This window comes from Anopheles ziemanni (genome assembly GCF_943734765.1).
Source record: "Anopheles ziemanni chromosome X unlocalized genomic scaffold, idAnoZiCoDA_A2_x.2 X_unloc_20, whole genome shotgun sequence".
Classification (NCBI taxonomy): Eukaryota; Metazoa; Arthropoda; class Insecta; order Diptera; family Culicidae; genus Anopheles; species Anopheles ziemanni.
In genome coordinates this window covers 282,501-300,315 of record NW_026689786.1, presented here as the reverse complement: position 1 = coordinate 300,315, position 17,815 = coordinate 282,501, and the positions used below count along the sequence as shown (strand labels likewise).

General features: G+C 45.5%; 1 non-coding gene across 1 annotated transcript; it reads left to right on the top strand.

The window, feature by feature from the left end:
• The first annotated feature begins 17,357 nt into the window (after positions 1–17,357).
• LOC131291941 (5.8S ribosomal RNA) lies at positions 17,358–17,512 on the top strand. Its single transcript, XR_009189674.1, has one exon. It is a non-coding gene; the product is annotated as a 5.8S ribosomal RNA (ribosomal RNA).
• Positions 17,513–17,815: the final 303 nt, after the last annotated feature.

The following is a 17,815-nucleotide window of genomic DNA, read 5'->3' as shown; positions in this document are numbered from 1 at the left end:
ACGGATCGACAAGCTTAGATCAGTGTTGGAAAGGTCGAACCGAGCGCTAACTATAATCCCAAACAACCGAAGCGCTAAGTGTTGAGCAAAACTGAGTTATTAAGCGACAAAGTCGAAAAATAATACCAAAATGGCCAAAAATCACACAAGACCAAGAATACCGAGCAAGCGGTAAGAGATAGCGGGTTGACGTAGAATACTTATAAGTTTGCCTCTACAAGACCTAAAAGTCGGCCATAGAAAGCGAGAAGATCGGACCACTCTGGAAGGGTGATACGAGTGGTCAAAAATTGGCAAAAATGAAACATGGCTAAAATGGATTTGACTTGTGCACCATGTAGCTCCGGCTGTATGGCATGGATTGTAGAGCTAGGATATGTTTTGGAAAGGTACCACCCAGCGCTAGATACGACTAGAAGAAAGCAAAGCGCTAACTAGCATGATTTGGAAGTTATTAAGCGTCAAAGTCGAAAAATGTTACCAAAATTGAAACTCGAGTACATTGGGCCAAAAAGTACAAGTTGTGAAATTTGGACTTACGAGTAAAATACCGAGCAGGCGGTAAGAGATAGAGACTTGGTGTAGAACAATTATAAGTTGGGCATGTTATAACCTATATTTGGCCCGAACATAGTCTCGAGATCGGTGGTACCTAAAAGGGTGGTACAGGTGTTAGATGGTTTTCCCAGAGCATAAGCTCCACATGATATGGAAAACGGGAAACATCATAACTTCGGCTGTATGGCATGGAATGGAACGAACAAGGTATCGATGGAAAGAGAAAAGGTAGCGCTAACTATAATTCCTACCAAGCAAAGCGCTAGCATGTGACCGTTCGGGTGTTATTGTGAGTCAAAGTCAGAAATTGTTACCACGAGAGGCGAAAATCCGACTAAGTCCATGAATACCGGGCTGGCGGTAAGAGATACGGCTTGGCCGTAGAACATTTATAAGTTGGCCAATATAAGACCTAAGTTTCGTCCATAGACGACAAGAAGATCGAAGATACGTGAAGGTGAGATATGGGCGTCCCAAAGTGGGCCTTTGAAAAAGTGACAAACTTCCCTTATAACAGCATACACCAAATATCTCTGGCTCTATGGCACCGAATAAGAAGTTGAGCTCAGCGATAGAAAGGTGATAGTCAGCGCTAAATATCATACGAACAGAGTGAAGCGCTAAAGGGAAAGGATCTTGGTGATATAAGGTGACAAAGTCGAGAAAAGTTGCCTCAAAATCATGAAAAATGTGAAAAAATGGCTAAGTCCCGGGTGCCTTAAGGGCAGGTTGATCGAATGTACCGAGCTGGCGGTACGAGATAGAGACTTGGTGTAGAACAATTATATGTTTGGCATGGCAAGACCTACATTCGGTCAATACAAAGTGAGAAGATCAAAGATACCCGCAAGGGTGATATTGGTGTCCAAAGGTAAAAAGCACTAAGTCTTGGAAAACTTATATGAAGAAAAAGGACCCTGATGGGTCATATAGGATGGATCGAAAAATCGGCTAAGTCCCAAAATGGGGATGTCAGAACTACACTCAAAGGTTACCACACCAAGCAAGGCAAACTTATATGAAGGCAAGGAACCTGATGGGTCATATGGTATTTTACGAAAAATCGGCTAAGTCCCAAAATGATGATGTCAGAACTACACTAAAAGGTTACCACACCAAGCAAGGCAAACTTATATGAAGGCAAGGACCCTGATGGGTCATATGGTATTTTACGAAAAATCGGCTAAGTCCCAAAATGGGGATGTCTGAACTACACTCATATGTTACCACACCAAGGAAGGCAAACTTATATGAAGCAAAAGACCCTGATGGGTCAAATGGTATTTTACGAAAAATCGGCTAAGTCCCAAAATGGGGATGTCAGAACTACACTCAAATGTTATCACACCAAGCAAGGCAAACTTATATGAAGCAAAAGACCCTGATGGGTCAAATGGTATTTTACGAAAAATCGGCTAAGTCCCAAAATGGGGATGTCAGAACTACACTAACAAGTTACCACACCAAGCAAGGCAAACTTATATGAAGCAAAGGACCCTGATGGGTCATATGGTATTTTACGAAAAATCGGCTAAGTCCCAAAATGGGGATGTCTGAACTACACTCAAATGTTACCACATCAAGCAAGGCAAACTTATATGAAGCAAAGGACCCTGATGGGTCATATGATATTTTACGAAAAATCGGCTAAGTCCCAAAATGGGGATGTCAGAACTACACTCAAATGTTACCACACCAAGCAAGGCAAACTTATATGAAGCAAAGGACCCTGATGGGTCATATGGTATTTTACGAAAAATCGGCTAAGTCCCAAAATGGGGATGTCAGAACTACACTCAAATGTTACCACACCAAGCAAGGCAAACTTATATGAAGGAAAGGACCCTGATGGGTCATATGGTATTGATTGAAAAATCGGCTAAGTCCCAAAATGGGGATGTCAGAACTACACTCAAATGTTACCACACCAAGCAAGGCAAACTTATATGAAGGCAAGGACCCTGATGGGTCATATGGTATTTTACGAAAAATCGGCTAAGTCCCAAAATGGGGATGTCAGAACTACACTCATGTGTTATCACATCAAGCAAGGCAAACTTATATGAAGGAAAGGACCCTGATGGGTCATATGGTATTGATCGAAAAATCGGCTAAGTCCCAAAATGGGGATGTCAGAACTACACTCAAATGTTACCACACCAAGCAAGGCAAACTTATATGAAGCAAAGGACCCTGATGGGTCATATGGTATTGATCGAAAAATCGGCTAAGTCCCAAAATGGGGATGTCAGAACTACACTCAAATGTTACCACACCAAGCAAGGCAAACTTATATGAAGGCAAGGACCCTGATGGGTCATATGGTATTTTACGAAAAATCGGCTAAGTCCCAAAATGGGGATGTCAGAACTACACTCAAATGTTACCACACCAAGCAAGGCAAACTTATATGAAGCAAAGGACCCTGATGGGTCATATGGTATTGATTGAAAAATCGGCTAAGTCCCAAAATGGGGATGTCAGAACTACACTCAAATGTTACCACACCAAGCAAGGCAAACTTATATGAAGGCAAGGACCCTGATGGGTCATATGGTATTTTACGAAAAATCGGCTAAGTCCCAAAATGATGATGTCAGAACTACACTCAAATGTTACCATACCAAGCAAGGCAAACTTATATGAAGGAAAGGACCCATATGGGTCATATGGTATTTTACGAAAAATCGGCTAAGTCCCAAAATGGGGATGTCAGAACTACACTCAAATGTTACCACACCAAGCAAGGCAAACTTATATGAAGCAAAGGACCCATATGGGTCATATGGTATTTTACGAAAAATCGGCTAAGTCCCAAAATGATGATGTCAGAACTACACTCAAATGTTACCACACCAAGCAAGGCAAACTTATATGAAGGCAAGGACCCTGATGGGTCATATGGTATTTTACGAAAAATCGGCTAAGTCCCAAAATGGGGATGTCAGAACTACACTAAAAAGTTACCACACCAAGCAAGGCAAACTTATATGAAGCAAAGGACCCATATGGGTCATATGGTATTTTACGAAAAATCGGCTAAGTCCCAAAATGGTGATGTCAGAACTACACTCAAATGTTACCACACCAAGCAAGGCAAACTTATATGAAGGCAAGGACCCTGATGGGTCATATGGTATTTTACGAAAAATCGGCTAAGTCCCAAAATGGGGATGTCAGAACTACACTCAAATGTTACCACACCAAGCAAGGCAAACTTATATGAAGCAAAGGACCCATATGGGTCATATGGTATTTTACGAAAAATCGGCTAAGTCCCAAAATGATGATGTCAGAACTACACTCAAATGTTACCACACCAAGCAAGGCAAACTTATATGAAGCAAAGGACCCTGATGGGTCATATGGTATTTTACGAAAAATCGGCTAAGTCCCAAAATGGTGATGTCAGAACTACACTCAAATGTTACCACACCAAGCAAGGCAAACTTATATGAAGCAAAGGACCCTGATGGGTCATTTGGTATTTTACGAAAAATCGGCTAAGTCCCAAAATGATGATGTCAGAACTACACTCAAATGTTACCACACCAAGCAAGGCAAACTTATATGAAGCAAAGGACCCTGATGGGTCATATGGTATTGATCGAAAAATCGGCTAAGTCCCAAAATGGGGATGTCAGAACTACACTCAAATGTTACCACACCAAGCAAGGCAAACTTATATGAAGCAAAGGACCCTGATGGGTCATATGGTATTTTACGAAAAATCGGCTAAGTCCCAAAATGGGGATGTCAGAACTACACTCAAATGTTACCACACCAAGCAAGGCAAACTTATATGAAGCAAAGGACCCTGATGGGTCATATGGTATTGATTGAAAAATCGGCTAAGTCCCAAAATGGGGATGTCAGAACTACACTCAAATGTTACCACAAAAAGCAAGGCAAACTTATATGAAGGCAAGGACCCTGATGGGTCATATGGTATTTTACGAAAAATCGGCTAAGTCCCAAAATGGGGATGTCAGAACTACACTCAAATGTTACCACACCAAGCAAGGCAAACTTATATGAAGCAAAGGACCCTGATGGGTCATATGGTATTGATTGAAAAATCGGCTAAGTCCCAAAATGGGGATGTCAGAACTACACTCAAATGTTACCACACCAAGCAAGGCAAACTTATATGAAGCAAAGGACCCATATGGGTCATATGGTATTTTACGAAAAATCGGCTAAGTCCCAAAATGGGGATGTCAGAACTACACTCAAATGTTACCACACCAAGCAAGGCAAACTTATATGAAGCAAAGGACCCTGATGGGTCATATGGTATTTTACGAAAAATCGGCTAAGTCCCAAAATGGGGATGTCAGAACTACACTCAAATGTTACCACACCAAGCAAGGCAAACTTATATGAAGCAAAGGACCCTGATGGGTCATATGGTATGGATCGAAAAATCGGCTAAGTCCCAAAATGATGATGTCTGAACTACACTCAAATGTTACCACACCAAGCAAGGCAAACTTATATGAAGCAAAGGACCCTGATGGGTCATATGGTATTTTACGAAAAATCGGCTAAGTCCCAAAATGGGGATGTCAGAACTACACTCAAATGTTACCACACCAAGCAAGGCAAACTTATATGAAGGCAAGGACCCTGATGGGTCATATGGTATTTTACGAAAAATCGGCTAAGTCCCAAAATGATGATGTCAGAACTACACTAACAAGTTACCACACCAAGCAAGGCAAACTTATATGAAGCAAAGGACCCTGATGGGTCATATGGTATTTTACGAAAAATCGGCTAAGTCCCAAAATGGGGATGTCAGAACTACACTAAAAAGTTACCACACCAAGCAAGGCAAACTTATATGAAGCAAAGGACCCTGATGGGTCATATGGTATTTTACGAAAAATCGGCTAAGTCCCAAAATGGGGATGTCAGAACTACACTCAAATGTTACCACACCAAGCAAGGCAAACTTATATGAAGGCAAGGACCCTGATGGGTCATATGGTATTTTACGAAAAATCGGCTAAGTCCCAAAATGATGATGTCAGAACTACACTAACAAGTTACCACACCAAGCAAGGCAAACTTATATGAAGCAAAGGACCCTGATGGGTCATATGGTATTTTACGAAAAATCGGCTAAGTCCCAAAATGGGGATGTCAGAACTACACTCAAATGTTACCACACCAAGCAAGGCAAACTTATATGAAGGCAAGGACCCTGATGGGTCATATGGTATTTTACGAAAAATCGGCTAAGTCCCAAAATGATGATGTCAGAACTACACTAACAAGTTACCACACCAAGCAAGGCAAACTTATATGAAGCAAAGGACCCTGATGGGTCATATGGTATTTTACGAAAAATCGGCTAAGTCCCAAAATGGGGATGTCAGAACTACACTCAAATGTTACCACACCAAGCAAGGCAAACTTATATGAAGGCAAGGACCCTGATGGGTCATATGGTATTTTACGAAAAATCGGCTAAGTCCCAAAATGGGGATGTCAGAACTACACTCAAATGTTACCACACCAAGCAAGGCAAACTACCTAGGTGAACCCTAGGAAGAAACACGGACCAAGTCAGATGGCCTAAGTCAATAGAACAAGTGACCTAGGCAAAGTTGTATGGCGCTGAGGACCCTGAAAAATCTGGTTAGTGTAGTTTAGACAGGGTAGGTTTTTGGGTCGGCCGAACCCCCTTATTTTGGGTTTTGGCCTCATCAAGAAGCTACACCTAGGCAAACTGCCTAGGGTGAAAGTGCGAAGACCAATCGAATAGTAAGACAAGTTTTGACCGATCGCCCTAGGCAAGCTTGTATGAAGAAAGGGACCCTAAGGGTCATATGGAAATACATGAAAAATCGGCTAAGTCCCAAAATTGGGATGTCAGAACTACACTAAAAAGTTACCACATCAAGCAAGGCAAACTACCTAGGTGAACCCTAGCAAGAAACACGGACCAAGTCAGATGGCCTAAGTCAAGAGTGCAAGTGACCTAGGCAAAGTTGTATGACGGTGAGGACCCTGAAAAATCTGGTTAGTGTAGTTTAGACAGGGGAGGTTTTTGGGTCGGCTGAACCTCCTTATTTTGGGTTTTGACCTCCTCAAGAAGCTACACCTAGGCAAACTGCCTAGGGTGAAAGTGCGAAGACCAATCGAATAGTAAGACAAGTTTTGACCGATCGCCCTAGGCAAGCTTGTATGAAGAAAGGGACCCTATGGGTCATATGGAAATACATGAAAAATCGGCTAAGTCCCAAAATTGGGATGTCTGAACTACACTAAAAAGTTACCACATCAAGCAAGGCAAAGTACCTAGGTGAACCCTAGCAAGAAACACGGACCAAGTCAGATGGCCTAAGTCAAGAGAACAAGTGACCTAGGCAAAGTTGTATGACGGTGAGGACCCTGAAAAATCTGGTTAGTGTAGTTTAGACAGGGGAGGTTTTTGGGTCGGCTGAACCTCCTTATTTTGGGTTTTGACCTCCTCAAGAAGCTACACCTAGGCAAACTGCCTAGGGTGAAAGTGCGAAGACCAATCGAATAGTAAGACAAGTTTTGACCGATCGCCCTAGGCAAGCTTGTATGAAGAAAGGGACCCTATGGGTCATATGGAAATACATGAAAAATCGGCTAAGTCCCAAAATTGGGATGTCTGAACTACACTAAAAAGTTACCACAGCAAGCAAGGCAAAGTACCTAGGTGAACCCTAGGAAGAAACACGGACCAAGTCAGATGGCCTAAGTCAAGAGTACAAGTGACCTAGGCAAAGTTGTATGGCGCTGAGGACCCTGAAAAATCGGGTTAGTGTAGTTCAGACAGGGGAGGTTTCTGGGTCGGCTGAACCTCCTTATTTCGGGTTTTGGCCTCCTCAAGAAGACAGACCTAGGCAAACTGCCTAGGGTGAAAGTGCGAAGACCAATCGAATAGTAAGACAAGTTTTGACCGATCGCCCTAGGCAAGCTTGTATGAAGAAAGGGACCCTATGGGTCATATGGAAATACATGAAAAATCGGCTAAGTCCCAAAATTGGGATGTCTGAACTACACTAAAAAGTTACCACATCAAGCAAGGCAAAGTACCTAGGTGAACCCTAGGAAGAAACACGGACCAAGTCAGATGGCCTAAGTCAAGAGTACAAGTGACCTAGGCAAAGTTGTATGGCGCTGAGGACCCTGAAAAATCGGGTTAGTGTAGTTCAGACAGGGGAGGTTTCAGGGTCGGCCGAACCTCCTTATTTCGGGTTTTGGCCTCCTCAAGAAGACAGACCTAGGCGAACTGCCTAGGGTGAAAGTGCGAAGACCAATCGAATAGTAAGACAAGTTTTGACCGATCGCCCTAGGCAAGCTTGTATGAAGAAAGGGACCCTATGGGTCATATGGAAATACATGAAAAATCGGCTAAGTCCCAAAATTGGGATGTCTGAACTACACTAAAAAGTTACCACATCAAGCAAGGCAAAGTACCTAGGTGAACCCTAGGAAGAAACACGGACCAAGTCGGATGGCCTAAGTCAAGAGTACAAGTGACCTAGGCAAAGTTGTATGGCGCTGAGGACCCTGAAAAATCGGGTTAGTGTAGTTCAGACAGGGGAGGTTTCAGGGTCGGCCGAACCTCCTTATTTCGGGTTTTGGCCTCCTCAAGAAGACAGACCTAGGCGAACTGCCTAGGGTGAAAGTGCGAAGACCAATCGAATAGTAAGACAAGTTTTGACCGATCGCCCTAGGCAAGCTTGTATGAAGAAAGGGACCCTATGGGTCATATGGAAATATACGAAAAATCGGCTAAGTCCCAAAATTGGGATGTCAGAACTACACTATAAAGTTACCACATTAGCAAGGCAGACTTGTATGAAGAACGGGACCCTGGTGAAAGTAGCAAATATCCCAAACCGAACATGAATATTATACACACAAGAGTACGAACATAAAGGAACACGGACCAAGCGTACCGAGAGAATCGGTACTATAGAACCCTCGTGGTTCTACACAAAGACTTTATGTTAGGGGTTCAAGCCCCATAGTACTCAAACGGTGACAGTAGCAAATATCCCAAAACGAACGTGAATCTTATTCACAAGAGTACGAACATAAAGGAACACGGACCAAGCGTACCGAGAGAATCGGTACTATAGAGCCCTCGTGGTTCTACACAAAGACTTTATGTTCGGGGTTCACACCCCAAATCGAACGTGGAATTTACTTTCTGATGGTCATGCGGTCGTCCAAAGGGGTCTAGTATCCTGGGATGACAAGCATCACGGGCACAGCTCGTATCAAAACAGTCGAAGAGGCCCGCGAAAGCTTGCTTTCCATGGCTATGCGATGCACAAATTGAGTTTACTCACCGTAGTATAAAACGAACGAACCGAACCTATCCGAGTAGGGATAATGGGCGCAGTAACATACTTCTGTGACCCAGCGAGAGTTGAACGAGGTGACATGAACTGTCAGTGGCTTATATCAGATGGGATACATACATGAGATTGCTTTCAAATCTACACTCGAAAACCTAACCAAGTAAAAGCGAACGTGGGGAGGATTCGAAACTGGTAACGAAATCTTAAGCTGGAAAGAGTCATCACTATGGATACATATTATGCGAAACCAATCAAGTGCTCAGTACTGATCCAAAACCTAAGAGCACTAGTGAACACCTTATTCTCACCCTAGTTCACATCCAAGTGATCGACCACGTGTGTGAAGCAAAGACCAATCGAATTCCTCAATGAACCGAACACTATGAACAAATGGCCAAAAACGTTATAACTATCCAAACATCCTACTATCTAGCGAAAGTCATCACGATGGAACCATACCATGATCTTTAACCTATAGCGCTCACCATATTCCTACCCAGAGTGCAAGTGAACAGATTGCCCACCCTTACCCAGTTCACAACCACGTGATCGACTAACATACCGAGGTTACCACAAGTCAAAGTTATACGTTTACAAGCGCAAGACCAATCGAAAACCCCGAAAGCAATCTCGACCCAAAATGTATTATCCGTGAGTGTAGTCGAGTCTCGTACTCGTCATCTGTAATCGTCGGATAGAATATCCAGTACACGGTTGTCTTTCCAAATGAAATCTACATACAGAACTCGCTCTTGGCAAATGGGTGGCAATGGCGCAATCAGGAGCGAGTTCCCGTCCGGGTGCCAAGTGATTGGCAAATGTCTGGGGGAAAGCAACCATATATTGATTTGTCTGTTAGTGTACTGGGTGTTTGAGGTATGTAGTATCCACGCTTGGTTGGGTGTGTCAGAGGACCATGGATGCGTTCACAACCCCAATTGGGGTACATCGGGAATGATTTTGTGGAACCGATGTGCCCGGCACACACTAAGTTTTGTTGCAAGTTAATAGTGTGCCATGTCCGGGGGGGTTGTGATTAAACTCTGGTGAATTGCGTACTGTGGTGATTGGGGTATGAAAGCCCCGCAGTTGCAATGATCGGACGCGCCTAGCGTGTCCTTTAGTTGATGGTAGGGAAATGAAGGCCCTTGTCAGCTCACCTAAGTATTCATGGAAGTTTGGCATAAGGTCGCTGTGGTAGGGGTATGAAGGCCCCGTCAGCGCATGCACAATCGGGCGCACGTGCGCTTAGCGGAGTCGAATGCCGCTCAAGTGCCTGTCCGGTGCATCGGGTGTGTGTGATACGAGGGCAATGAGGTTCGCACGGGGGCTCGCCTCCCGTGTGCTACCGGACTTGACAACATATAGAACGTGGTGTTTGCTCCTCCGGGTGCAATGGGACAATGAACATTCGAACGCAAAGTCGGAATTCTGGTTGATCCTACCAGTAATATACGCTCGTCTCAAAGGTTAAGCCATGCATGTCTAAGTACAAACAGATTTAATGTGAAACCGCATAAGGCTCAGTATAACAGCTATAATTTACGAGATCATCAACCTAGTTACTTGGATAACTGTGGAAAATCTAGAGCTAATACATGCAACATGCCAGGACCCTCGCGGGAACTGGTGCACTTATTAGTCAAACCAATCGCGGGTTCTCCGTGTCATTGAGTTGAAGTCTGGATAATGATGCTGATCGTATGGTCTCGCACCGACGACAGATCTCGCAAATATCTGCCCTATCAACTATGGATGGTAGTATAGAGGACTACCATGGTTGCAACGGGTAACGGGGAATCAGGGTTCGATTCCGGAGAGGGAGCCTGAGAAATGGCTACCACATCCAAGGAAGGCAGCAGGCGCGTAAATTACCCAATCCCGGGACGGGGAGGTAGTGACGAGAAATAACAATATGAAACTCTTTAATGATGTTTCATAATTGGAATGAGTAGAGCATAAATCCTTCTACGAGGATCAAGTGGAGGGCAAGTCTGGTGCCAGCAGCCGCGGTAATTCCAGCTCCACTAGCGTATATTAAAATTGTTGCGGTTAAAACGTTCGAAGTTGATACTTGTCCAACACAGTCCGGCTCCGCCGACCCGGTCAACCCGTGGTCGGTGGGCCAAGTCGGAATCTGGTTGCGACTCAATGGTGTGGTAGGGCACCAAGTCTGTGTCATGGTGTGCCCTTCAACGGGTGCAAGTGTAACATAGAGCTCGACCGCTCACGTTTACCTTGAACAAATTAGAGTGCTTAAAGCAGGGTGCCCAAACGCCCTAGAATAATCTTGCATGGAATAATGGAATACGACCTTGGTCTAATCTTTCATTGGTTTGTACTCAGACCGGAGGTAATGATTAACAGAAGTAGTTGGGGACACTAGTATTACGGCGCGAGAGGTGAAATTCGTAGACCGTCGTAAGACTAACTAAAGCGAAGGCATTTGTCAAGGATGCTTTCTTTAATCAAGAACGAAAGTTAGAGGATCGAAGGCGATTAGATACCGCCCTAGTTCTAACCGTAAACGATGCCAACTAGCAATTGGGAGACGCTACAACCAGGTGCTCTCAGTAGCTTCCGGGAAACCAAAGTCAGGTTCCGGGGGAAGTATGGTTGCAAAGTTGAAACTTAAAGGAATTGACGGAAGGGCACCACAATGAAATGGAGCTTGCGGTTCAATTTGACTCAACACGGGAAAACTTACCAGGTCCGAACTTATGGAGGTGAGACAGATTAATAGCTCTTTCTCAAATTTAAGGGTAGTGGTGCATGGCCGTTCTTAGTTCGTGGATTGATTTGTCTGGTTAATTCCGATAACGAACGTGACTCACATATGCTAACTAGAACGCAGTCAGCGTTAATGCGTCGATGCCGATTGGAACGGGTTAGGACCTTTCGGTGGAGTATGACCTGACACCTTCGCTGTTCGTGTGCGCAAGTGCACTTACGGTACGCTGCTTAGCAGGACAATTTGTGTTTAGCAAAATGAGATCGAGCGATAACAGGTCCGTGATGCCCTTAGATGTTCTGGGCTACACGCGTGCTACAATGTGGGTAGCAGCGTGTCTCCTATTCCGAGAGGAACGGGAAATCACTCAAATACTCACTTAGTAGGGATTATGGATTGCAATGGTCCATATGAACTCGGAACTTCTAGTAAGTGCTGGTCATCAGCCAGCGTTGAATACGTCCCTGCCCTTTGTACACACCGCCCGTCGCTACTACCGATGGATTATTTAGTGAGGTCTTTGGAGATGATCGTTCGCTGGATCCTCGTGAACCGCGTCTGCTTTATCGAAGTTGACCGAACTTGATGATTTAGAGGAAGTAAAAGTCGTAACAAGGTTTCCGTAGGTGAACCTGCGGAAGGATCATTAGTGGCAAAGTGATCCTTCCAGAAGTCCGAACCTGCGGGTTGAGACTTCGGCACAAGTTGCCATATGATAATTGACGAAACACTATAGAAGTCCGAACCTGCGGGTTGAGACTTCGGCACAAGTTGCCATATGATAATTGACGAAACACTATAGAAGTCCGAACCTGCGGGTTGAGACTTAGGCACACGTTGCCTTATACATGACTTCGAACAAATACACAAGTCCGAACCTGCGGGTTGAGACTTAGGCACAAGTTGCCTTATACATGACTTCGAACAAATACACAAGTCCGAACCTGCGGGTTGAGACTTAGGCACAAGTTGCCATATGAAAGTTGACGAAACACTAACAAGTCCGAACCTGCGAGTTGAGACTTAGGCACACGTTGCCTTATACATGACTTCGAACAAATACACAAGTCCGAACTTGCGGGTTGAGACTTAGGCACAAGTTGCCTTATACATACATTGGCCAAATAAACAGAAGTCCGAACCTGCGGGTTGAGACTTAGGCACAAGTTGCCATATTATATTCGATCAAACACTAAGTAGTCCGAACCTGCGGGTTGAGACTCAAGACCGTAACAAGATGTCACTATACAAGTCCGAACCTAAGGGTTGAGACTTAATGCGATCTAGATACCAAGTTGACATCCAATACCTGTTGAGCAAAACCAAAGATTCCCTGTTCTCGAATGATTACACTATATAACAGGGAATCATGAAGAAATCAAGCAAGCGTGAAACAAAGTCATCACTTGGGCATGCTCGATAGCCAACCACATGACCTTAACCTAAGAGAGCATGCAAACCACATGATACCTATAAACGATTAACCCGCCCTAGTTCAATCGTTCACCAAGTGATGACTTCAGTATGGCTAAGAGAAAAACTTTTAAATGGGAAAAACTCTAAGTCCGAACCTCCGGGTTGAGACTTCCGCGTCGGAGGTGGGCGCACCTCCTATCCGAAAGATGGTGAATCAGGGGTGTTCGATCAGCAATGGTCGGATGCCCCGTCGTAGTCCAACTATGACAATCAAAGTCAAGACCTCCGGGTTGAGACTTTCCGCGAGTACAAGCATAAAGGAACACGGACCAAGCCGTACCGAGAGAATCGGTACTAGAGCCCTCGTGGTTCTACATTGAGAGAGCCCTCGTGGTTCTCATTAGGGGCTTTATGCAAGTCGTACTCAATACTGTGGTGTGAAGTATAAAGTAGTCCTCGCCTGGTCCACGCTGCTTCGGCGGTCCTGGGTAAGATAGTTAATTCTAGCTTGCCCTATAGTGGAATGAGGACACTTAATGCTTCGTCTTTTAGCGGCGGCTAGACTCCTCCTCACGGGGAACGAGTTGACGCACACAGCGGCGGCTTACGCACTATGGCAATCATGGATGCCTGAAGATTCCGTGAAGTTCTCCCCTGGTCCACGCTGCCTCGGCAGTCCTGGGTAAAATGGAATATTTCCAGCTTGCCCTATAGTGGAAGAGGACTATCCAACAATACAAAGTCAAGACCTCCGGGTTGAGACTTTCCGCGTCGGTGGTGTCGCGCACCGCCTATCCGAAAGATGGTGTAACAGGGGTGTTCGATCAGCAATGGTCGGATGCCCCGTCATAGTCCAACTATGACAACCAAAGTCAAGACCTCCGGGTTGAGACTTTCCGCGTCCGGAGGTACGCGTACCGCCTACCCGAAAGATGGTGTGCTTCTGGGGTATTCGATGAGTCGGATACCCCGTCGTAGTCCAACTATGACAATACAAAGTCAAGACCTCCGGGTTGAGACTTCCGCGTCGGAGGTGCGCGCACCGCCTACCCGAAAGATGATGAATCAGGGGTGTTCGATCAGCAATGGTCGGATGCCCCGTCGTAGTCCAACTATGACAATCAAAGTCAAGACCTCCGGGTTGAGACTTCCGCGTCCGGAGGTACGCGTACCGCCTACCCGAAAGATGGTGAATCAGGGGTGTTCGATCAGCAATGGTCGGATGCCCCGTCGTAGTCCAACTATGACAATCAAAGTCAAGACCTCCGGGTTGAGACTTTCTAAGAGTACAAGCATAAAGGAACACGGACCAAGCCGTACCGAGAGAATCGGTACTAGAGCCCTCGTGGTTCTACATTGAGAGAGCCCTCGTGGTTCTCATTAGGGGCTTTATGCAAGTCGTACTCAATACTGTGGTGTGAAGTATAAAGTATAGAGTCCTCCACTGGTCCACGCTGCTCCGGCGGTTCTGGGTAAGATAGTTCATTCTAGCTTGCCCTATGTGGAAGAGGACTCAATACCCTACCTGTTGAGCTTGAAACAAAGTCATCACTTGGGCATGCTCATATTGCCATACACAATTACATTATATTCGAATGAGCATGCAAGCGACCCTATATAGACCGAACCAAAACGATAGATACCGCCGTAGTTCACCCCCACCAAGTGATGACTTCAGTATGGCTAGTGTGTGAAGTATAAAGTATAGTCCTCCCCTGGTCCACACTGCTTCGGCGGTCCTGGGTAAGATAGTTAGTTCTAGCTTGCCCTATGTGGAAGAGGACACAATACTTAATACTTAGAGTACAAGCATAAAGGAACACGGACCAAGCCGTACCGAGAGAATCGGTACTAGAGCCCTCGTGGTTCTACATTGAGAGAGCCCTCGTGGTTCTCATTAGGGGCTTTATGCAAGTCGTACTCAATACTGTGGTGTGAAGTATAAAGTATAGAGTCCTCCACTGGTCCACGCTGCTCCGGCGGTCCTGGGTAAGATAGTTCATTCTAGCTTGCCCTATGTGGAAGAGGACTCAATACCCTACCTGTTGAGCTTGAAACAAAGTCATCACTTGGGCATGCTCATATTGCCATACAATATTCCATTATCTACTAATGAGCATGCAGCTATATGATTATAACCTGTAAACGATTACCCCGCCGTAGTTCAGCGCTTCAACCAAGTGATGACTTCAGTATGGCTAGTGTGTGAAGTATAAAGTATAGTCCTCCCCTGGTCCACACTGCTTCGGCGGTCCTGGGTAAGATAGTTAGTTCTAGCTTGCCCTATGTGGAAGAGGACACCATACTTAATACTGTGGTGTAATGAACAAAGTATAGTCCTCCACTGGTCCACGCTGCTTCGGCGGTCCTGGGTAAGATAGTTAGTTCTAGCTTGCCCTATGTGGAAGAGGGCATACAAGACAAAGTATAGTTCTCCCCTGGTCCACGCTGCTTCGGCGGTCCTGGGTAAGATAGTTAATTCTAGCTTGCCCTATGTGGAAGAGAGCATACATGAACCAAGAACGAAGGTTATGATCGAGGAATGATTCGACAACTAACCGATGGTATGAAATGTGAAGAATTCAAGCAAGCACACAATCAAGTCATCACTTGGGCATGCTCGATAGCCAACCCTATGACATTAACCTAGTAGAGCATGCGAAAACCAATATATATGTAAACGATGCCCCTCCCTAGTTCAGCGCTTCAACCAAGTGATGACTTCAGAATGGCTAAATCAAATCGGTTCAAAACATACCATCGGTACCCTATTGAAACACACAAGTCGATATCAAACCTCATGATTGTGTAGTCCTCCACTGGTCCACACTGCTCCGGCGGTCCTGGGTAAGATAGTTCATTCTAGCTTGCCCTATGTGGAAGAGGGCACATTACTCAATACTGTGGTGTTATGAACAAAGTATAGTCCTCCACTGGTCCACGCTGCTTCGGCGGTCCTGGGTAAGATAGTTAGTTCTAGCTTGCCCTATGTGGAAGAGGGCATACAAGACAAAGTATAGTTCTCCCCTGGTCCACGCTGCTTCGGCGGTCCTGGGTAAGATAGTTAATTCTAGCTTGCCCTATGTGGAAGAGAGCATACATGAACCAAGAACGAAGGTTATGATCGAGGAATGATTCGACAACTAACCGATGGTATGAAATGTGAAGAATTCAAGCAAGCACACAATCAAGTCATCACTTGGGCATGCTCGATAGCCAACCTCATGACATTAACCTAGTAGAGCATGCGAAAACCAATATATATGTAAACGATGCCCCTCCCTAGTTCAGCGCTTCAACCAAGTGATGACTTCAGAATGGCTAAATCAAATCGGTTCAAAACATACCATCGGTACCCTATTGAAACACACAAGTCGATATCAAACCTCATGATTGTGTAGTCCTCCACTGGTCCACGCCGCTTCGGCCGTCCTGGGTAAAATGGAACATTCCAGCTTGCCCTATGTGGAAGAGGGCACATTACTCAATACTGTGGTGTGAAGTATAAAGTTCAGTTCTCCCCTGGTCCACGCTGCTTCGGCGGTCCTGGGTAAGATAGTTCATTCTAGCTTGCCCTATGTGGAAGAGGACACTTCATACTTCGTCTCTAAGCGGCGGCTTGACTCCTCCCTACGGGGAACGGGTTTACGCGCACAGCGGCGGCTTACGCACTATGGCAGTCATGGATGCCTTACGTTTCTATGAAAAGTGTGTTCCTCCCCTGGTCCACGCTGCTTCGGCAGTCCTGGGTAAGATAGTTAGTTCTAGCTTGCCCTATGTGGAAGAGGACACGAAGACTTACTGTGGTGTGAAGCATAAAGTTCAGTTCTCCCCTGGTCCACGCCGCTTCGGCCGTCCTGGGTAAAATGGATTCATCCAGCTTGCCCTATGTGGAATGAGGACACTTTATGTTTCGTCTCTAAGCGGCGGCTTGCTCCTCCCTACGGGGAACGGGTATACGCGCACAGCGGCGGCTTACGTTATGGCAGTCATGGATGCCTTACGTTTCCATGAAAAGTGTGTTCCTCCCCTGGTCCACGCTGCTTCGGCAGTCCTGGGTAAGATAGTTAGTTCTAGCTTGCCCTATGTGGAAGAGGACACGTAGACTTACTGTGGTGTGAAGTATAAGGTTCAGTTCTCCCCTGGTCCACGCCGCTTCGGCCGTCCTGGGTAAAATGGATTCATCCAGCTTGCCCTATGTGGAATGAGGACACTTTATGCTTCGTCTCTAAGCGGCGGCTTGCTCCTCCCTACGGGGAACGGGTATACGCGCACAGCGGCGGCTTACGCAAGTTAGTCACCCTCGGCAGTGGATCACTCGGCTCATGGATCGATGAAGACCGCAGCTAACTGCGCGTCATAATGTGAACTGCAGGACACATGAACATTGATAAGTTGAACGCATATTGCACGTCGTGGGAACCTACCATGATGTACAGATGACTGAGCGCTTATATTTGAGAAATGTATCGCATACATTTAACTACGCCGTGACACCCGTCACGAGACGTGCACCATGATGTTAACTAGGGTCGCGACGACCCGCTAGCATTAAAGAACCCGTGGTTTACAATATACTGGCATTGGAATTCGAAGTATTTAGAGCGTCCGTGTTCCCGCGTGAGGCGGAAGTACGAGGAGAAGGCGTGCTTGTGGTGTCTGTGGTGGTGTTTACTGATGTCTAGCTTCAGCTTATTTATTTATTTAAATAGAAGCGAAGATGTCAAAGTAGCGTCGAAGCAGCAGCGGTAGCACA